Source organism: Bufo bufo, chromosome 3, assembly GCF_905171765.1.
Source record: "Bufo bufo chromosome 3, aBufBuf1.1, whole genome shotgun sequence".
Taxonomy (NCBI): Eukaryota; Metazoa; Chordata; class Amphibia; order Anura; family Bufonidae; genus Bufo; species Bufo bufo.
Genome location: NC_053391.1, coordinates 58,976,100 through 58,999,152, shown reverse-complemented (window position 1 = coordinate 58,999,152; position 23,053 = coordinate 58,976,100).

The window sequence follows — 23,053 nt, the reverse complement described above, 5'->3', positions numbered from 1 at the left end:
TAACGCACAACCACTTATTTTTCCTGATGATGAGGACATGGGAATACCACCTCAGCATGTCTCTGATGATGACGAAACACAGGTGCCAACTGCTGTGTCTTTCTGCAGTGTGCAGACTGAACAGGAGGTCAGGGGTCAAGACTGGGTGGAAGACGATGCAGGGGACGATGAGGTCCTAGACCCCACATGGAATGAAGGTCGTGCCACTGACTTTCACAGTTCGGAGGAAGAGGCAGTGGTGAGACCGAGCCAACGTAGCAAAAGAGGGAGCAGTGGGCAAAATCAGAACACCCGCCGCCAAGAGACTTCGCCTGCTACTGACCGCCGCCATCTGGGACCGAGCACCCCAAAGGCAGCTTCAAGGAGTTCCCTGGCATGGCACTTCTTCAAACAATGTGCTGACGACAAGACCCGAGTGGTTTGCACGCTGTGCCATCAGAGCCTGAAGCGAGGCATTAACGTTCTGAACCTTAGCACAACCTGCATGACCAGGCACCTGCATGCAAAGCATGAACTGCAGTGGAGTAAACACCTTAAAAACAAGGAAGTCACTCAGGCTCCCCCTGCTGCCCCTTCTGCTGCTGCCGCCTCGGCCTCTTCTGATGCTGCCTCGGCCTCTTCTGCTGCTGCTGCCGCCGCCTCGGCCTCTTCCTCTGCCTCGGGAGGAACGTTGGCACCTGCCGCCCAGTTAACATGGGATGTACCACCAACACCACCACCTGCGTCACCAAGCATCTCAACCATGTCACACGGCAGCGTTCAGCTCTCCATCTCACAAACATTTGAGAGAAAGCGTAAATTCCCACCTAGCCACCATCGATCCCTGGCCCTGAATGCCAGCATTTCTAAACTACTGGCCTATGAAATGCTGTCATTTAGGCTGGTGGACACACACAGCTTCAAACAGCCCATGTCACTTGCTGTCCCACAGTATGTTGTTCCCAGCCGCCACTACTTCTCCAAGAGAGCCGTGCCTTCCCTGCACAACCAAGTGTCCGATAAAATCAAGTGTGCACTGCGCAACGCCATCTGTGGCAAGGTCCACCTAACCACAGATACGTGGACCAGTAAGCACTGCCAGGGACGCTATATCTCCCTAACTGCACACTGGGTAAATGTAGTGGCGGCTGGGCCCCAGGCAGAGAGCTGTTTGGCGCACGTCCTTCCGCCGCTAAGGATCGCAGGGCAACATTCTTTGCCTCCTGTCTCCTCCTACTCAGCTTCCTCCTCCTCTTCTTCCACCTGCTCATCCAGTCAGCCACACACCTTCACCACCAACTTCAGCACAGCCCGGGGTAAACGTCAGCAGGCCATTCTGAAACTCATATGTTTGGGGGACAGGCCCCACACCGCACAGGAGTTGTGGCGGGGTATAGAACAACAGACCGATGAGCCTCAAGCCCGGCCTGGTGGTGTGCAATAATGGGCGAAATCTCGTTGCAGCTCTGGGACTAGCCGGTTTGACGCACATCCCTTGCCTGGCGCATGTGCTGAATTTGGTGGTGCAGAAGTTCATTCGCAACTACCCCGACATGTCAGAGCTGCTGCATAAAGTGCGGGCCGTCTGTTCGCGCTTCCGGCGTTCACACCCTGCCGCTGCTCGCCTATCTGCGCTACAGCGTAACTTCGGCCTTCCCGCTCACCGCCTCATATGCGACGTACCCACCAGGTGGAACTCCACCTTGCATATGCTGGACAGACTGTGCGAGCAGCAGCAGGCCATAGTGGAGTTTCAGCTGCAGCACGCACGGGTCAGTCGCACTGCGGATCAGACCCACTTCACCACCAATGACTGGGCCTCCATGCGAGACCTGTGTGCCCTGTTGCGCTATTTCGAGTACTCCACCAACATGGCCAGTGGCGATGACGCCGTTATCAGCGTTACAATACCACTTCTATGTATCCTTGAGAAAACACTTAGGGCGATGATGGAAGAGGAGGTGGCCCAGGAGGAAGAGGAGGAAGAGGGGTCATTTTTAGCACTTTCAGGCCAGTCTCTTCAAAGTGACTCAGAGGGAGGTTTTTTGCAACACCAGAGGCCAGGTACAAATGTGGCCAGACAGGGCCCACTACTGGAGGACGAGGAGGACGAGGATGAGGAGGAGGTGGAGGAGGATGAGGATGAAGCATGTTCACAGCGGGGTGGCACCCAAAGCAGCTCGGGCCCATCACTGGTGCGTGGCTGGGGGGAAACACAGGACGATGACGATACGCCTCCCACAGAGGACAGCTTGTCCTTACCTCTGGGCAGCCTGGCACACATGAGCGACTACATGCTGCAGTGCCTGCGCAACGACAGCAGAGTTGCCCACATTTTAACGTGTGCGGACTACTGGGTTGCCACCTTGCTGAATCCCCGCTACAAAGACAATGTGCCCACCTTACTTCCTACACTGGAGCTTGATAGGAAGAAGCGCGAGTACAAACGCACGTTGGTAGACGCGCTACTGAGAGCATTCCCAAATGTCACAGGGGAACAAGTGGAAGCCCAAGGCGAAGGCAGAGGAGGAGCAAGAGGTCGCCACTGCAGCTGTGTCACGGCCAGCTCCTCTGAGGGCAGGGTTAGCATGGCAGAGATGTGGAAAAGTTTTGTCACCACGCCACAGCTAAGTGCACCACCACCTGATACGGAACGTGTTAGCAGGAGGCAACATTTCACTAACATGGTGGAACAGTACCTGTGCACACCCCTCCACGTACTGACTGATGGTTCGGCCCCATTCAACTTCTGGGTCTCCAAATTGTCCACGTGGCCAGAGCTAGCCTTTTATGCCTTGGAGGTGCTGGCCTGCCCGGCGGCCAGCGTTTTGTCTGAACGTGTATTCAGCACGGCAGGGGGCGTCATTACAGACAAACGCAGCCGCCTGTCTACAGCCAATATGGACAAGCTGACGTTCATAAAAATGAACCAGGCATGGATCCCACAGGACCTGTCCATCCCTTGTGCAGATTAGATATTAACTACCTCCCCTTAACAATATATTATTCTACTCCAGGGCACTTCCTCATTCAATACTATTTTTAATTTCATTTTACCATTATATTGCGGGGCAACCCAAAGTTGAATGAACCTCTCCTCTGTCTGGGTGCCGGGGCCTAAATGTGTGACAGTGGCCTGTTCCAGTGGTGGGTGACGTGAAGCCTGATTCTCTGCTATGACATGAAGACTTATTCTGTGCTGACATGAAGCCAGATTCTCTGTTACGCGACCTCTCTCCTCTGCCTGGGTGCCTGGGCCTAAATATGTGACAGTGGCCTGTTCCAGTGGTGGGTGACATGAAGCCTGATTCTCTGCTATGACATGAAGACAGATTCTGTGCTGACATAAGGCCAGATTCTCTGTTATGGGACCTCTCTCCTCTGCCTGGGTGCCTGGGCCTAAATGTGTGACAGTGGCCTGTTCCAGTGGTGGGTGACGTGAAGCCTGATTCTCTGCTATGACATGAAGACAGATTCTGCGCTGACATCAGGCCAGATTCTCTGTTACGGGACCTCTCTCCTCTGCCTGGGTACCTGGGCCTAAATGTGTGACAGTGGCCTGTTCCAGTGGTGGGTGACGTGAAGCCTGATTCTCTGCTATGACATGAATACAGATTCTGCGCTGACATAAGGCCAGATTCTCTGTTACGGGACCGCTCTCCTCTGTCTGGGTGCCTGGGCCTAAATGTGTGACAGTGGCCTGTTCCAGTGGTGGGTGACGTGAAGCCTGATTCTCTGCTATGACATGAAGACAGATTCTGCGCTGACATAAGGCCAGATTCTCTGTTACGGGACCTCTCTCCTCTGCCTGGGTACCTGGGCCTAAATGTGTGACAGTGGCCTGTTCCAGTGGTGGGTGACGTGAAGCCTGATTCTCTGCTATGACATGAATACAGATTCTGCGCTGACATAAGGCCAGATTCTCTGTTACGGGACCTCTCTCCTCTGCCTGGGTGCCTGGGCCTAAATATGTGACAGTGGCCTGTTCCAGTGGTGGGTGACGTGAAGCCTGATTCTCTGCTATGACATGAATACAGATTCTGTGCTGATATAAGGCCAGATTCTCTGTTACGGGACCTCTCTCCTCTGCCTGGGTGCCTGGGCCTAAATGTGTGACAGTGGCCTGTTCCAGTGGTGGGTGACGTGAAGCCTGATTCTCTGCTATGACATGAAGACAGATTCTGTGTTGACATAAGGCCAGATTCACTGTTACGGGACCTCTCTCCTCTGACTGGGTGCCTGGGCCTAAATGTGTGACAGTGGCCTGTTCCAGTGGTGGGTGACGTGAAGCCTGATTCTCTGCTATGACATGAAGACAGATTCTGTGCTGACATCAGGCCAGATTCTCTGTTACGGGACCTCTCTCCTCTGCCTGGGTGCCTGGGCCTAAATGTGTGACAGTGGCCTGTTCCAGTGGTGGGTGACGTGAAGCCTGATTCTCTGCTATGACATGAATACAGATTCTGCGCTGACATAAGGCCAGATTCTCTGTTACGGGACCGCTCTCCTCTGTCTGGGTGCCGGGGCCTAAATGTGTGACAGTGGCCTGTTCCAGTGGTGGGTGACGTGAAGCCTGATTCTCTGCTATGACATGAATACAGATTCTGCACTGACATAAGGCCAGATTCTCTGTCACGGGACCTCTCTCCTCTGCCTGGGTGCCTGGGCCTAAATGTGTGACAGTGGCCTGTTCCAGTGGTGGGTGACATGAAGCCTGATTCTCTGCTATGACATGAAGACAGATTCTGTGCTGACATCAAGACAGATTCTCTGTTACGGGACCTCTCTCCTCTGACTGGGTGCCTGGGCCTAAATGTGTGACAGTGGCCTGTTCCAGTGGTGGGTGACGTGAAGCCTGATTCTCTGCTATGACATGAAGACAGATTCTGTGCTGACATGAAGCCAGATTCTCTGCTATGGCATGAAGAGACTGATTCTGTGCTGACATGAAGCCAGATTCTTTGCTATGGCATGAAGAGACTGATTCTCTGCTGACGTGAAACCAGATTCTCTGCTATGGGACCTCTGTCCAATTGATATTGGGTCATTTTTTTTTTTTTTTTTTTATTCATTTCCCTATCCACATTTGTTTGCAGGGGATTTACCTACATGTTGCTGCCCTCTAGCTCTTTCCTGGGCTGTTTTACAGCCTTTTTAGTGCCGAAAAGTTCGGGTCCCCATTGACTTCAATGGGGTTCGGGTTCGGGACGAAGTTCGGATCGGGTTCGGATCCCGAACCCGAACATTTCCGGGAAGTTCGGCCGAACTTCTCGAACCCGAACATCCAGGTGTTCGCTCAACTCTAATTTTTACTAATTTGATAGAAAAGAAAAACAAAAATTTTGCAAGTGAATCAGTATTCATATTGTCTGCTATTACACTTGAAAGTTAGTTCTGGGGCTTTCCAATTCTCTTGATCATCTTTGAGATGTTTCTACACCTTGAATGGAGTCCATTTGTGGTCAATTAAGTTGACTGGACATGATTTGGAAGGACACATTTCTGTGTATTGTGGGGATTCGCTCTGGTAGGCAGGGTAAGCGGACGCAGTACAGAGGCAAAAACAAGGTTATAAACCAAAGTTCAGTGTTTATTCTCACACAGAAAGAAAACAAGCCAAAAGTAAGTGTTCATTTTTTTGGTGCCTGTTCACACCACACAAAGTTCACAGTGCAAAAAGACTTCACCTGGTCAGCAGATGATTTCCACCCACAGTCTGCAGCAGGCTTTAGAGGCCTGTTTCCCCAGCCTATGGCTCTCACAAATAAATGTCTCAGTGTCTCAAACCACAGACTCCTCAGCTCCTCTGCCATGGAGGATAATCCACACCCAGCTGAGCTGCTGGCTGGGTTTTTAAACCCCAGCCCAAAACCTGGCCTGGACGTGGGGAACAGCCACCCACCCTGCTCTTTGGCTGCTCCCAATAAGAACCGGCCCGGATCGGCTTTTCAGCCACACTAAGAATAAACAGTGTCAGCAAGCACTAGCTGCGGCTGACACATTAAATAACCGGTTCTTATCTCACCGAGGCCAGGAACCTTCCTACATACCTCCCCCCTTTGTTCAACCCTGAGGGGGTGAACACACGCCAGACAGTGTACTCGGGACAGGGCATCCGCGTTTCCCTGTAACCGGCCTGCCCTGTGTTCTACTGTGAACTTAAAGTTTTGCAGCGATAAGAACCACCTGTTGACCCGAGCATTCCTCTCTTTGGCCTGGCTCATCCACTTGAGAGGGGAGTGATCGGTCACCAGACGGAATTTCCTCCCCAACAGATAATAGCGGAGAGACTCGAGTGCCCACTTGATGGCCAGGCACTCTCTCTCCACTATACTGTACCGGGTCTCCGCTGGAGTGAGCTTACGGCTGAGGAAGACAACGGGATGCTCCTCCCCGTTGACTTCCTGAGACAGTACCGCACCGAGGCCCACTTCGGAGGCATCAGTCTGTACCACAAATTCCCTCTTGAAGTCGGGCGTCACCAAAACCGGGGACCCACACAGTGCCGACTTCAAAGCGGAGAAAGCCTCTTCCGCCTGGTCATTCCAGCGGACTATCACGGACTTACGTCCCTTTAAGAGCCCTGTCAACGGAGCCGCTAAAGTGGCAAAATGGGGGACAAACCTCATGTAATAGCCCACCATTCCCAGGAATGACTTTATTTGTCTAGAGGTGGCAGGTCGGGGCCAATTCCGTATCGCCTCTATCTTGCTCACTTGGGGTTTGATGACTCCGCGCCCAATGACATACCCAAGGTATTTAGTCTCCTCTAACCCTATCGCACATTTCTTTGGGTTAGCCGTTAGCCCCGCCTTTCGAAGGGAGTCCACTACGGCCTGTACTTTGGGCAGGTGACTTTCCCAGTCTGTACTGTGGATGATAATATCGTCCAGGTAAGCCGAGGCGTACCGCCGATGTGGACGAAGTACAATGTCAATTAGACGTTGGAAAGTGGCGGGGGCGCCATGCAGGCCAAAGGGTAACACTTTATACTGGTACAGCCCCTCTGGTGTAATGAAGGCAGTTTTCTCTTTGGCAGCCTCCGTCAAGGGTACCTGCCAGTACCCTTTGGTGAGTTCCAGAACAGAAAAATACCTGGCTTGACCTAATTTCTCAATTAGTTCATCCACCCGAGGCATTGGATATGCATCGAACTTTGATATCTCGTTTAATTTCCGAAAATCGTTACAAAATCGTAACGACCCGTCTGGCTTGGGAATTAAGACTATAGGACTAGCCCACTCACTTTTAGACTCCTCAATGACATCCAGCCGCAACATGAGTTGCACTTCCTCCGAGATGGCTTTTCGCCGAGCCTCGGGTACTCGGTATGGCTTTAACCGGATTTTTGCCTGAGGCTCAGTGACAATGTCATGTTGGATTACGGAAGTGCGTCCAGGGAGGTCTGAGAACACATCCGTGTTCCGACTAATGAACTCCCTGGTTTCCTGAGCCTGTTTAGAGGAGAGGCTGTCAGCAATTTTTATGTTGGCAACCGCTTCCCTCGCATCAGACCTAGGAGCCGGAATCTCTTGTCCAAGAAAGCCCAGCCGCGGACTGTCTTCCGTACAGGTTTCCCTATCCTTCCAAGGTTTTAGCAAATTAACATGGTAAACCTGCTCCGGTTTTCGCCTCCCCGGCTGGTGTACTTTGTAATTTACTTCTCCTATTTTTTTCACGTACCTCGTAGGGCCCCTGCCACCTGGCTAGGAACTTACTGTCCACTGTCGGCACCAGAACCAAAACCCGATCACCCGGGTTAAAGTTCCGGACCCGAGCCTGCCGATTATAGATCCGACTCTGGGCTCGCTGAGCGGGCTCCATATGTTCCTTGACAAGAGGCAAAACGGTCTCTATCCGCTGTTGCATCTTAGTAACATATTCCAGTACGCTTTTATGCGGAGTGGGTTGTTGTTCCCACGCCTCTTTGGCTACATCCAACAAGCCACGAGGATGTCTGCCATATAGCAATTCGAAGGGCGAGAACCCAGTAGAGGCCTGGGGCACCTCTCGCACTGCGAACATGAGATAGGGCAGAAGAAGGTCCCAATCCTTCCCATCTTTGGTCACCACCCTTTTTAACATGGTTTTTAGAGTTTTATTAAACCTTTCCACCAGTCCGTCCGTTTGTGGATGATACACGGACGTCCGTAACTGTTTTATACACAGCAACTTGCAGAGTTCCCTCATGACCTTGGACATAAAAGGGGTCCCCTGATCAGTCAGGACCTCTTTAGGTAGCCCCACTCGGGAGAACATCTCCATTAGCTCTTTAGCTATAAGTTTTGCTGAAGTATGTCGCAGTGGCACTGCCTCAGGGTACCGAGTAGCGTAATCAAGGACAACCAAGATGTGTTGGTGTCCCCTAGCGGACTTTGGTACAGGACCTACTAGGTCCATAGCGATTCGCTCAAACGGTACCTCAATGATCGGGAGGGGTACCAAGGGACTGCGGAAAAGTTGCTGGGGGCTAGTTGCCTGGCAGGTCGGGCAAGACTTACAGAACTCGTCCACCTCTTTAAACACACTGGGCCAATAAAACCGTTGTAGTATGCAGTCCTGTGTTTTCTGCATTCCCAGATGACCCCCAAGAACATGCTGGTGGGCTAACTCTAACACGAGTTTGCGATAAGCCTGGGGCACCACCAACTGTTCAACGGATTCACCTCGCAGCTGATTTACCCGATACAACATATCCTGATGAACCACAAAACGGGGAAACACTGATTCTGCCCCTGGTTGTTGTGGTTCACCATCTATTATTAGTACATTTTCCCAGGCTCGGGATAAGGTTGGATCCCGGTGTTGTGCGGTACCAAAATTATCCCCTGAGACATTGAGGTCTGCCAGCTCAGGCCCCGGTGGCAAGTCTTCCATGTCTCCCACCATTACACTTAGCGGGGTTGTTTCCCCCTCTTCCACCGAAGTGGCGGTCACCCCTACCGCGGGACCTTCGGACTCAGGTTCCCAGGGTTCTGGTCTCCCCCCTGAGCCGGGCCATTCTGCTAGGGTTACACCTGTATCATGCGTATCAGTCACTCTCGGAACCGGCCACAGTGCCATGAAACTCGGGAAGTCTCTCCCTACTATAAGTTCATAGTGGAGGTGGGTTGCAACAGCCACCTCGTGGATCCACCTGCCGGAAACCGTAGACAGAGACACTATAGCAGTAGGATAGTCTTTCAAGTCCCCATGGATACACATGACTCCAACCTTACGGCCGGTGTACTCAGTGGAGCGTACTAGGGAAGCCCTTACCAGGGTCACCAGACTTCCTGAGTCCAACAGAGCCTCCGCTGGAGTGTCTCCCACCTCAACCTGGCACAGGTGGTTCAGAGACTCCGGAGCACCCACTGCACACAGTTTCCTGGCATATAATGACTGACGGAAGCCACAGTTTGTGTCCATGGGTTCCCCCTGACGTGGACAGTCCGCTCGAACATGGCCTGGCACTCGACACCGCCAGCAGATTATTGGAGCGGGGTCCACAGGGGTTATATCCCGGGCAGGTTTGATGGGCACCGGTTGTTGGGTCCGGGGTGGAGAGTTACGGGATCTGACTGCCCCCCTCCCAACAGAACCCCCCTGTAAGTTCCGGGTAGCCTCATAGCGCTCCACCAGGTCGACCATCTCCAGCGCATTCCCTGGGAGACCTGGCCAATCCATTGCTGGAGAGGGGGTGGCAGAGCCCTCCAGAACCTGTCTGCTAATAACGGTCCAACATAGCCGTGGGGCTCAACACGTCAGGTTGTAGCCACTTTTGTAACAGGTTAAGCAGGTCATAATACTGGGGTCTCACGGGCTCCGCCGGGTTGAACCCCCACTGATGCACCCGCTGGGCCCGGACCAGCACATTCACCCCCAGTCTTGCCAAAATCTCCCCCTTTACCTTTGGGTAGTCGGCCGCTTGATCATCAGGCAAGTCGAAAAACACCCGCTGGGACTCTGATGTCAGAAAAGGAGCGACGATCTCAGCCCACTGGTCTTGGGCAGCTTTTCCCTGGTGGCCACTTTTTCATACATCGCCAGGTAGGTCTCGATGTCGTCTGCGGGGGTCATTTTAGGGATCGCTGCACGTACTGCTTTCCGGGCATCGTGTACGCTTGGGGTTGCTCCTGCTGACTGTAACGCCATTACATGTTGTAGCAGCAACTGGTTGGTCTCCTGCTGCTGCTTATTAGCCTCGCGTTGTTGCAGGTTAGCCTCCACAAGGGCCTTCATAACAGCCTCCATTTCGTCTCTTGACACCGGTTTGAATCTAGCCGGTTTGATAAATGACATACAACCGTGAGAGAAAAAATAAAATTTCGGCGTTCACGCCAGCCTCACTGCGCTTGCCCGCTCCAAGCCACCAATTGTGGGGATTCGCTCTGGTAGGCAGGGTAAGCGGACGCAGTACAGAGGCAAAAACAAGGTTGTAAACCAAAGTTCAGTGTTTATTCTCACACAGAAAGAAAACAAGCCAAAAGTAAGTGTTCATTTTTTTGGTGCCTGTTCACACCACACAAAGTTCACAGTGCAAAAAGACTTCACCTGGTCAGCAGATGATTTCCACCCACAGTCCGCAGCAGGCTTTAGAGGCCTGTTTCCCCAGCCTATGGCTCTCACAAATAAATGTCTCAGTGTCTCAAACCACAGACTCCTCAGCTCCTCTGCCATGGAGGATAATCCACACCCAGCTGAGCTGCTGGCTGGGTTTTTAAACCCCAGCCCAAAACCTGGCCTGGACGTGGGGAACAGCCACCCACCCTGCTCTTTGGCTGCTCCCAATAAGAACCGGCCCGGATCGGCTTTTCAGCCACACTAAGAATAAACAGTGTCAGCAAGCACTAGCTGCGGCTGACACATTAAATAACCGGTTCTTATCTCACCGAGGCCAGGAACCTCGGTGACACGTACCTTCCGTCAATGACGGACCCTTGCGCCTTCCTACAGTATATAAGGTCTCACAGCTGACAATGCATCAGAGTAAAAACCAAGCCATAGGGAGGAAATAACTGCCTGTAGAGCTCAGAGACAGAATTGTGTGGAGGGACATGTCTGAAGAAGAATTAAAAAAAGGATAAAAAAGGATTACAAAAAAAGTTTTTCACACCTACATATATAGCATAGCCATCCAATCATTGCTCAGCCTTTTAAATAGGCTTCATTACAGATCTAGGATAATAACTAAGCCAGCCACATATCGGCATAGATCCTCCAGAAACAAATTATTTTTAAGAAATTTTCTCATCTCCAGGCTGAATACTTACGTCAATGCAACATTTTATTTTTTTCCTTTTCAATAAATTAGCAAAGATTTTTAAGATGCTGTTTTCACTTTCTCATTATAGGGTATTGAGTGCAGAGTGATAGGGACCATACAGTTGTGTCCTCTCAGGACTGCCATCTCTGGGTATCCCATATCCCCTGTCCTCCAGAAAGGACAATTTGAGTTTATGAGAGCTTTAAAAAGACCACAACAACCAAGGTCTTTGATGACGGGAGCTACATGCATGCCTGGTCTCCTCCTATCTAGTGGGCTGATTGAGGGACAAGGGGATCATATTCTCCTGATAGTTAAGAGTCCTGGAAGTTTATCTTTTAAGGAGTTGTTCCACCTCCCCTTTACACCTTCATTCCAGAGCTGCAGATCACCGCATTCTGCTTGTTCTGAGGCTTTACTGTAACTTTGATTGACAGTACAGGCAAGCTGCCCTCTACTGACATCATTGCCCTGCTTGCCTGGACGAACCTGTGTTCTGAATCTCTGTACTGAACAGCTCGGTGCTATTGCGCAAGCAAGAGGACAGCAAGCAAGCACGGCCACTGCTGCAGTATCCTGGAGGTGGCTGTAACCCCAGACAGCGAGCAATAAAACGGTGAAAAAATCTGAAAGGGAAAACAAGAGAAGGAGCCGATTTCAGTCATTACAAGCATTAGGTAAGTTGCTTATCACACACTGATGCACAAGTTAAAAGGTGATCGCCATTATGAGAATACCCCTTTATATTTTGTAGGGACAGGGATGTTAAAGGAATATTCTCCTCTTCAGCATGGGTGGCATATTAATAGGTTATTGACATCAATGTCAGATAGTTGTGGGTCCCACATGCGGGACCCGCTCCTATCTCCAGAACAAGACCCCCAAAGTAAACAGAAACTAGGTGCGCATGCAGGACCAACCTCTGTTCACCATTATGGGAGTTGTGGCTCACCTATTTCTGCCAGTCCCATAGGGGTGAAAGGAGAGGTGGCTGTACGTACATGCGTGGTGCACTCTCCATTTACCACTATGGTACTTCTGAAAATAGTCAAACATGCACGTTCAGCTATTTTTGGAACTTCCGTAGGGATGAATGGAGAGCACATCTCACATGCGCTGTGTGTTCTTCCCGTTAGGAGCTCTGCTCTCTATATAGGAGTGGGTCCCAGAGGTGGGATGTTCACCTATTTGACTTTGATGGCATATCCCAGTAATATACCATCAATGTCTCAGATGGGCCAACCCCTTTAAGTATTTTTGTAATACACATAATTAGGGAAATGTGATGTTTTTACTAAAACTCAGGGTGTAAAGAGTCTCTTTAGAAACGATCTAAATGAGCATTGCTAAGGAGAGTTTGTCTTCAGCATCTACTGAGCGCAAGGACAGATTAAGGGTACCATAGGCCCCGGGCTATATGAGGTGTGCCCCTCCCCCTTCAGACCAGTATTTTGATAGTGTGCCATACTGCGTATCAGTACACTCACATACACATACATACCTATGCACAATGGCTACATACAGTGGCGTGCTGGGGGTGGGGGGGTGGGGAGCTATTGCCAGGAGCAATGAGCGCTTCCATCAATACAGCCTGCCGCCTGGGACTCTGCCTGGGCACCTCCCACATAGTGCTGCAGAGCGAGCTGTGTCTGCAGGGGAGTGCTGGATGTGAGCTTCAGGAACGGGACAAGGTGAGTACAGCACAGAGGGCATTACTACAATGAAGGGGGCACAGAGGGCATTACTACTATAGAGGGGGTACAGTGGGCAATACTGCTACAAAAGGGCACAGAGGGCATCACTACTATTAAGGAGGCACAATGGGCATTACTACTATGAATGGGGCACAATGATCATTACTGTTATGAAGGGGGCCCAATGGGCATTATTACTATGAAGGGGCACAATGGGCATTACTACTATGAAGGGGGCCTATAGGGCATTACTACTGTGAAAGGAGCACAGAGGGCATTACTCCTCTGAAGGGGGTGGGCATAACTGTTATGGGGCAATGAGCATTACTACTATGAAGGGGGCACAATGGTGATTATTACTATGAAGGGGACACAATGGACATTACTTCTGTGAAGGGACACAGAGGGCATTACTACTGTTATGGGGCACAGTGAGAGCATAACTACGCTGAAGGGGCACAGAGAGGGCATTACAACTGTGAAGTGGGCACAGATAGGGCATAACTACTGTGAGGGGAGCAGAAAGAGGGCATCACAACTGTGAAGGGGGCACAGATAGGGCATTACTACTGTGGAAGTGGCACAAAGAGGACATAACTACTGTGAGGGGTGCACAATGAGGGTATTACAACTGTGAAAGGGGCACAGATAGGACATTACTACTGTGAAAGGGGCACAGAGAGGACATAACTACTATGAGGGGGGCACAATGAGGGTATAATTAGTGTGAAGGGGCAAAATGAAGGAATAAGTACTTTAAGGGGGCACAATGTGTGTATAACTACTGTGAAAGTTGTACAGTGAGAGCAAATACTGTGAAGGTTGTTCAATGAGGGCAATACTACTGTGAGGGGGTACCATTTTTTTTAAGTATTAGGGGGAAGGGTGCCAGAGAAAGGACCTGCCCCGGGTGCCAAACACCCTAGGCACACCACTGGCTATATAACATACATTTACTACTGATTTACACATCTGTATGTGCATCCTCCATATATGCATTTACTACCTAAATACATCAAGTAAGTACAGATAAGCCATGGATGGGTACACGGCAAATAATTTAAGATACCTAAATCCCTTAATGCATAGTGCCTAAGGCCAGCACTCCATGGTGATTTACGCAAGACCATCATTATCACACTTTGCAGTAGATCAAACGCTATATTGTACATTATTGTCGCTAGTTTTAACATATGGGAGGAGCACATTATACAGGTATCTATGAAATTTTATGCACCCTCAATATTATTGATAGTGCACATAATAAGGGCAGAAGAAAAAATATATATGTATACATGTTCCCTCGGCTTGATTTTGCACAAATACGGTATTTATACATGGTATATCATAGAGAAATACAGTATATGCATTATACACACACACCTGCATATATGCAAATTACACAAAGATAACATTAAAGCATATGCACACATATAGATGTACACATCTAATCTTTCTACTCTATGAGTGATGTGCGAAGTATTAAAAAATTTAATTTGGCTGCTTTGCCGAATTTTACAAAAAATGTCTTTGTAAGTAGTGTGTGCAAAAACAGACGGCGGTGATTGCGCCACTCACCATCATTGTACCTAGAGATGAGAGAGTTGAAGCTGACAAAGTGGAATTCGATCCGAATTTCAGGAATTATTTGATTCGCAACGAATCCGAATTTCCTCACGCTTCGTGGTAAGGAATCACATTATTTAAAAAGGCTGCTGCACATGTTAGGACACGGAGCAAGGAACTCTGGGAATAAAAGATCACCCACAATGCCATGCATGCAGCCAATCAGCAGCCAGCCAGCCCTGTGATGTCACAGCCCTATAAATAGCCTCAGCCATCTTGTATTCAGCCATTGTTCAGTGTACTTAGTGCAGGGAGAGACGTCAGCAGGTGCTAGGGACAGTGCTAGGAAAGACTTGAAAATATTTTGCTCAATAGAGGTTCAGAGAAAGAGCATTAGAAGTGTAGGGAAAGGATACAGAGGAATTATTCCACAGTATTGAAGCAGAACAGGGTTCAGTAGTGGAGGTTACAACCTGGGTAATAGGAAAAATCCTATTGCACCTTGCTGCACTGACTGAGGATCCAAATTGCCATTATACTGCTGCTCATTTCAGGTTTGCAATACCTCTGTAATTCCAGCAAACCGTTCTTGTTATTGGGGTCTTATTAGCCCTCGTGCGGTGCAGTTATATGTTCTAAAACCTTTTTTTGTTGTGTATTAGTGGTGGGGGGAGCTTATTATCCAATGTGTGTTGAAGTGAGAAAATTACAGCCCTTTTTGGCAAGTATTAGTGGCAAAAAAAAGAAAATTTGCTGCTTACGGCTGCAGTTATAGGTTCTAAAGCCTTTTTTTGTATTAGTGGGGGGAAATAAAGGGACTTATTAGCCGCTGTGTGGTGAAGTGAGAAAACAACAGCTCTTTTTGGTGTGCATTAGTGGTAAAAAAAGACTTTATTTGCCGTTCACGGCCGCAGTTATATGTTCTAAAGCCTATTTTTGGCGTGTATTAGTGGGGGAAAAGGGGCTTAATAGCTGTTGTGTGGTGAAGTGAGAAAATTAAAGCCCTTTTAGACGTGTATTAGTGGCAAAAAAAAACGTTATTTGCCATTCACGGCCGCAGTTATACAGTTGCAAGAAAAAGTATGTGAACCCTTTGGAATGATATGGATTTCTTCACAAATTGGTCATAAAATGTGATCTGATCTTCATCTAAGTCACAGCAATAGACAATCACAGTCTGCTTAAACTAATAACACACAAAGAATTAAATGTTACATTTTTTTTATTGAACACACCATGTAAATATTCACAGTGCAGGTGAAAAAAGTTGGTCAACCCTTGGATTTAATAACTGGTTGAACCTCCTTTGGCAGCAATAACTTCAACCAAACGTTTCCTGTAGTTGCAGATCAGACGAGCACAACGGTCAGGAGTAATTCTTGTCTATTCCTCTTTACAGAACTGTTTCAATTCAGCAATATTCTTTGGATGTCTGGTGTGAATCACTTTCTTGAGGTCATGCCACAGCATCTCAATCGGGTTGAGGTCAGGACTCTGACTGGGCCACTCCAGAATGCGGATTTTCTTCTGTTTAAGCCATTCTGTTGTTGATTTACTTCTATGCTTTGGGTCGTTGTCTTGTTGCAACACCCATCTTCTGCTGAGCTTCAGCTGATGGACAGATGGCCTTAAGTTCTCCTGCAAAATGTCTTGATAAACTTGGGAATTCATTTTCCCTTCAATGATAGCAATCCGTCCAGGCCCTGACTCAGCAAAGCAGCCCCAAACCATGATGCCCGCACCACCATACTTCACAGATGGGATGAGGTTTTGATGTTGGTGTGCTGTGCCTCTTTTTCTCCACACATAGTGTTGTGTGTTTCTTCCAAACAACTCAACTTTGGTTTCATCTGTCCACAGAATATTTTGCCAGTACTGCTGTGGAACATCCAGGTGCTCTTGTGCGAACTGTAAACGTGCAGCAATGTTTTTTTTGGACAGCAGTGGCTTCCTCTGTGGTATCCTCCCATGAAATCCATTCTTGTTTAGTGTTTTACGTATCGTAGATTCGCTAACAGGGATGTTAACATATGCAAGAGACTTTTGTAAGTCTTTAGCTGACACTCTAGGATTCTTCTTCACCTCATTGAGCAGTCTGCGCTGTACTCTTGAAGTCATCTTTACAGGATGGCCACTCCTAGGGAGAGTAGCAGCAGTGCTGCACTTTCTCCATTTATTGACAATTTGTCTTACCATGGACTGATAAACAGCAAGGCTTTTGGAGATACTTTTTTAACCCTTTCCAGCTTTATACAAGTCAACAATTCTTAATCGTAGATCTTCTGAGAGCTCTTTTGTGCGAGGCCTCATTCACATAAGGCAATGCTTCTTGTGAAAAGCAAACCCAGAACTGGTGTGTGTTTTCTATAGGGCAGGGCAGCTGTAACCAACACCTCCAATCTCATCTCATTGATTGGACTCCAGTTGGCTGACACCTCACTCCAATTAGCCCTTGGAGAGGTCATTAGTCTAGGGGTTCACATACTTTTTCCACCTGCACTGTGAATGTTTACATGGTGTGTTCAATAAAAACATGGTAACATTTGATTATTTGTGTGTTATTAGTTTAAGCAGACTGTGATTGTCTATTGTTGTAACTTAGATGAAGATCAGATCACATTTTATGACCAATTTGTGCAGAAATCCATATCATTCCAAAGGGTTCACATACTTGTTCTTGCAACTGTATGTTCTAAAGCCTTTTTTTTGGAGTGTATTAGTGGGGGGAAAAAAGAGAAGTGCCAGGCCCTGCACAGGGGAGGGGCACAGGCCTAAATGTTTCTGGCGCAGGCACAGGTCGCAACAAAGTAAGGGGGTGTGGCAGCAGGAGTCTCTTCGAGAGGCCTGAACTCCAGGTGTCATCTAGCGGTCGTGTCTTGACCAGCAACCCAGCGGTTCTTGAATGGTTGACTTGATCTTCGACTTCGTCGGAAGTGAAATCAGACACCCCTAGCCAGGAGTCGTGGGTTTGTAAGACACAACCCTTAGTTGGCATGGCCCGGGAGCAGGCCCTGTGCCCTCACCTGTCCTCAACCTGCCTCTGTCCTTTTCTGTTCCCTCAGCCAGAGAAGTATTATATGCTGTGAGCTCAGCTCCAATTTACAGCGAGGATAAGCTACTAGAGGAAAGTCAGAAGCTACTGCCCAGCCTACATCCGGAGGAGACAACCGCCGCTTCCTGCGGTAGGCGGGCAAATAGTGATGAGGAGAGTTGCGTGGGAGCTGGTGTTTCAACCGGTCAGGTTCCTGGCTCAGAGACCATTGAGGAGGACATCAGTGACGTACAGACAGTACTCGATGATGATGTAGCCAATCGCAATTGGGAGCTAGGTGACAAAGGGACTTCATCATCATTGGGAGAAGAGGGTGGCAGCTTGCGTGTAAGGCAGCGATGGAGCCAGCAAGTTGGTAGCGTGGCTGGGAGTCAGCAGGGTGGAAGCAGTGGGAGGTCAGGAGCCAAACGTGCCCGGAGTAGACTACCCGCTTTGCAGGAGCCTTCCGGCCCGGAAAGTAACTATGTAACTATGATCAGGGACAATATATGTCCTTTACGGCCCACTGGGTAAATGTGTTTCTTGCTCAGCCAAACCAGCAACTTGCCTAGGTGAAGCCGCTTCTGCCTCCATGTTCTCACGCCGCTGGTCCTACGACAATGTCCGCCTCTGCCTCCTCATCCTCCACCTTGTCCTCAGCCTCCACTGCAGGGACAATTCACAGTGCCCAACCAGCATACCACATGTGCAGGGCATGGCGGTGTCATGCTGTTATGCACCTAGTTTTCCTGGACGAACGGAGTCACACAGGGGAGGAACTGCTCCGTGTCCTTCATCAAGAAATCGAATCTTGGCTTACTCTGCAACACATCAAAATCAGAACCATGGTGACCAACAACGGGAAGAACATGGTGTCGGCGCTGCGTCAAGGAGGGCTGAGCCATGCACCCTGCATGGCGCACGTGTTTAATCTGGTTGTCAAGAGGTTCCTGAAGTCTTCCACCCATCTGCAAGACACCGTAAAATGGCCAGGAAACTTTGCATGCACTTCAGCCACTCGTACATCGCAAAGCACACCCTTCTTGAGCTGCAGCGGCAGAGCGGCGTCCCCCAACATAGGCTGATATGCGACATTTCCACCCGTTGGAATTCCACCCTCCATATGTTGGACCGACTGTATGAACAGAGAAAGGCCATAAACGATTTCTTGATGATACACACGGTCAGAAGTACTCCCCTGCGTAACTTCGATTTTAGCCAGTGGCAGCTCATGCGTGACACCTGCCATTTGCCCGTGCCCTTTGAGGAGGCCACTTTATTTGTCAGTCGCCAGGACTACGGGATGAACAATGTCATTCCACTGATTCATATCCTGGCAAAGATGCTGGTAAATCTGTCTGGTCAGGGGGAGGCCTCTGTGCTCACGTTCCACTGCCATGGCTGCTGGGGGAGGGTGGGGGTGGCAGGAGTAGTACCAGCTCCATCAGCAGCAGCCTGAGTTTAGAGTTGCTGATAAGCAGCTTTCTTCACCCGCATAGTGAAGAAACTGCTTACCAGCAGCTAGATATAGAGCAGAACCTGAACCAGCAGGTGGTGACATACTTGGAGTGCACCCTGACAGATGTCATTGAAGATCCGCTGGACTACTGGGCAGCCAACCTGGATTTGTGGCCACAACTAGCTGAGTTTGCCATGGAAAAGCTGTCCTTCTCGGCCAGTAGTCTGGCATCAGAGTAGGTGATTAGTGCAGCGGGGGCCATAGTTACCCCAAGGAGAACTTGCCTGTCCAAAATGTGAATAGACTGCCCATTGTCAAGATGAATCAGGCGTGGGTCAGCCAGGATTTTCACCCACCAATGCCTGATGCATCAAATTAGATCATCCATGCTGCCTCACCCAAACCTTGACAAAAGAGACCGGTTTCTTCTGGCTACCTGCCTCAACTACTATTCTGATGCTGCCACCCACCTGATGCCACACATCTGATGCCAAATGCTTCTTCTTACGTCCACCATCATCAGCGGGTACCTTTAGTGCCACCCACCTCCCCTCTCTGTCACCGGGTCACTCTGTGGTCTCTTGATGCTGCTGCCACCTCCACACTATGTCAAATTGCCACTCTGTGGTCTGATGCTGCTGCCACCTACACACTATGTCACCTTGCCACTTTGTGGCCTCCTCATGCTGCTGCTGCCACCTCCACACTCTGTCATTGTGCCACTCTGTGGTCTCCTGATGCTGCTGCCACCTTCACACTATGTCACCTTGCCACTTTGTGGTCTCCTGATGCTGATGCCACCTCCACACTATGTCATTGGGCCACTCTGTGGATTTTTCATGCTGTTCCCACCCTCCCCACTTCATGACTGGGCCACTATTTTGCCTTTTTGGCCTGGTTGACATACTTTTTTTGACCCTTCTTCTGATCTGTCAGAAGGAAGGAAAAATGAGACACACAATGGATCCTGTCTGTGTAGTAGCTGTAAGGCCTGTATGGTCCTATCATAATTGGCTTATGATTTGGTAGCCAAAAGTAGGAGTAGGTACAAAATACAGAAGACATGCAAATATTCCATTCACGTGTCATCTGTATTTTGGATCCACTCCTGTTTTTTTGGGCATTAGCAATACTGATGGATCACTGACCAAATGCTGACCGAGTGAAGGCGGATGCTCCACAGACATGATCGTTTTTTTGGGGGGTTATTGTTCTGATGGATCAGAGGAAGAGCAAAATAATCAGTGACGTCAACACAAACTTACTGCTGAAACCCTCTCCACTCTGTCAGGGGGCTCTACTTGTATAAGTGTATAATAGAACAGGTTCTGTAGACATCTATGTGGAATCAGCTGATGACGGTGTAAAAGAAGTGCACTCTTTCACGCTATAGTAGGATCTTGGGCCTCTGCATGGTTCGTTATACCTGAAGCTAACATCGACCTGTAAGGCTGAGTTTACACTTGAGTTATTTGGTCAGTTTTGGCTCTGTAACTGCCCAAATAAGTGAAGTGTGCAGTTATTCTAAGAGCGACGCCTGTCATCTGCATGTCATACTGACAGTATTATTTCACTACCAAAGCAGACTCCCTATGCGTGTTGCTGCAAGGCACAGTGTTCTACACCACTATACAGGTTCTCTGCAGCCAGGAAATAGCTGTTTTTTTACGGGATTCACCACAAATTAATTCGGATCAAATCAAATCTTTTTGGAAAATTTGCCGAACCGACCGAATCTAATTTTTGAGAAATATGCTCATCTCTAATTGTACCCCTCAGATGCCACGTTTATAGCTCATCGTGGCTTCTAATAATACAGTGTAAAATTTCAAAAAACTATAAATTAAATCATACTTACCTCATCCATTTGATTGCGACAAGCAGGCCGCCGCCACCTTGATTGAAGATCCAGCGCAAAATCTTGCGCATTTTGTGATGTCATACGTCACCGCATACAGGATTTAGTGGTGGCCGGACCATCACACTCATATGGATGAGGTATGAGTCTTTTTGTTTTTTGCCGCCATTCAGGGAAAATCGATCTATCCATATTACACACAGACAAAATTACAAAAACATATACGCATATATACGAAAATGCATATTTCTCTCTATTTACACACACATCACACATACATACAGCATATACATTATACATACACATGCATATTATGCACAAGCATTACTAATACACATAATTCCGATGTTTGGTCTTTATCATTCTGTTGAAGGGGGGGGGGACCAGAGATTGTTGAAAAAACAGCAGCTAGTGAGGTGTGCACAGGACAAGAACTCTCCAGTCCTCGCCCTGCACTGTTCCCAGCAATATGACGACATGCACCCCTCCATTATTCCTCCTCCTCGCAGCCTTCCTTCACACTACAGAGAAAGTAGTTTTTCTTTGAAGAGAGGAGTCAGGGGGTGGAGGATCTGTGGGAAGAGGAGAGCAGTGGATGGGTAACACTGAATCTTGTAGATGTCCTGCAATGTGCATCAGTCTTTCTGTGTGCCAGGACCTGGGGTCCTATCTAAGACTTTCCAGAAAAGCCCCGCTACCTTAGGAAGGTGGAGGATTCAGTTTGAGAGAGTGGGCTTTTTACTACAAAAATTAGAAACTACGGGTGCCTTATAAATAATACATAACTTTTATTCATTTATTTCTAAAATTGCCCTAATAAATCATAAACAGTATCAGACTTGTGCTAAACCACATGAAACGCAGCGCCACTAAGTCCTTGGTACCATGGATCACAGGGTCTCTATTACTGGGTCTCTAAAGTCTACTTGACCCTGCCAACCTTATCTCACCCTGTAAAGGGCGACTCCACAGAGGCAGTGTGCTCACTAGCTGTCCCTTTCAGTCCCTGCGCCGCAAAGGTGACTGCCCAGCTTCGTCAAGCGCTAATGTGGAGGGTCCTAGTGCCGATACAGAGTATTGATCTGCAATATGTCCCCCCTATGTGTAAAAACAGGCAAGGGACTCCAATGCTAATACACAAAAGATGTCCACAATATGTTCAAGCCAACTCATCAGGGGACTTGTCACTCAATATGTGCCTATGTTGTAAAGACACAGACTCCTGGGTATTCAACACACAATCATATCCAGTCAAATAGGACTGTAATGAATTAGCATTAGCTCGGCGATAATCAAGCATAAATCCTAAGAATACTTAGCTCTCCTCCTCACGTATCGGTAGTCATGAAGCGAGGCTGGCGTCCTGCGTGTGGCAACGGCCGTTGTGATTTAACCTGAAATAGTAAAAAAAACAAAAAAATTCTAACTTATCGCCTCCATTTGCTCACTATGGGCCGCCAGCCTCCATCTTGCTTGAAGATATCGGCCAAATGCAGGCCGGCCTGATGACGTCATATGTCACCACGCCAGCCAGCTTGATGATTTAATCTCGCGCCGCACAGTATTTCGGCCGAGATCTTCAAGCAAGATGGCGGCGGCCAGCCTGTCGTGAGCAAATGGAGGCGGTAAGTTTGATTAAAAAAAAACTTTATTGTTAATTTTACTCTCAGATGCTGCGATCATGCATGAACGCTGCGTCTGAGGGGTACAATGACGGGGGCAGTGCTATCACAGCTCCCTGTCATTGCACCCGCTACTTACAAAAAAATGCACCTCGTCACGAAGCAAATTTTTTTGTGAAATTCAGCGAATTATCTCTGATCACTTTCATGGACCACCCCCCCCCCCCCCCCATGAGCCTTGGGCCTGGGGCGGTCGCCCATATTGCCCTCACTGCCCTGACTATGTGTACATACAGTGGCAGGCAGGCTTCTCATTACACCATCTCCCTGATCGTCATATCTACCCTACCTTCTACTGTCATATCCCTGTCTATGAGACCTGCTGCCAGTGTCAGCCATTATAAAAATAAACTGCATCGTAGCCCTCGGACCAGAGAAGCTTGTGCTCCCCTCCGTACTTTAGAAGTGATCCTCGCTACATTGTCAAGAATGATCGCTTACTCCCCTGCCAGGCCATTTCCAAAATCCAATTCCCCGCTGCCACCTTGCTGGCGACATGCAGACACGTAAGATTGAGTACATTTGTCCTTAAGCTCAAT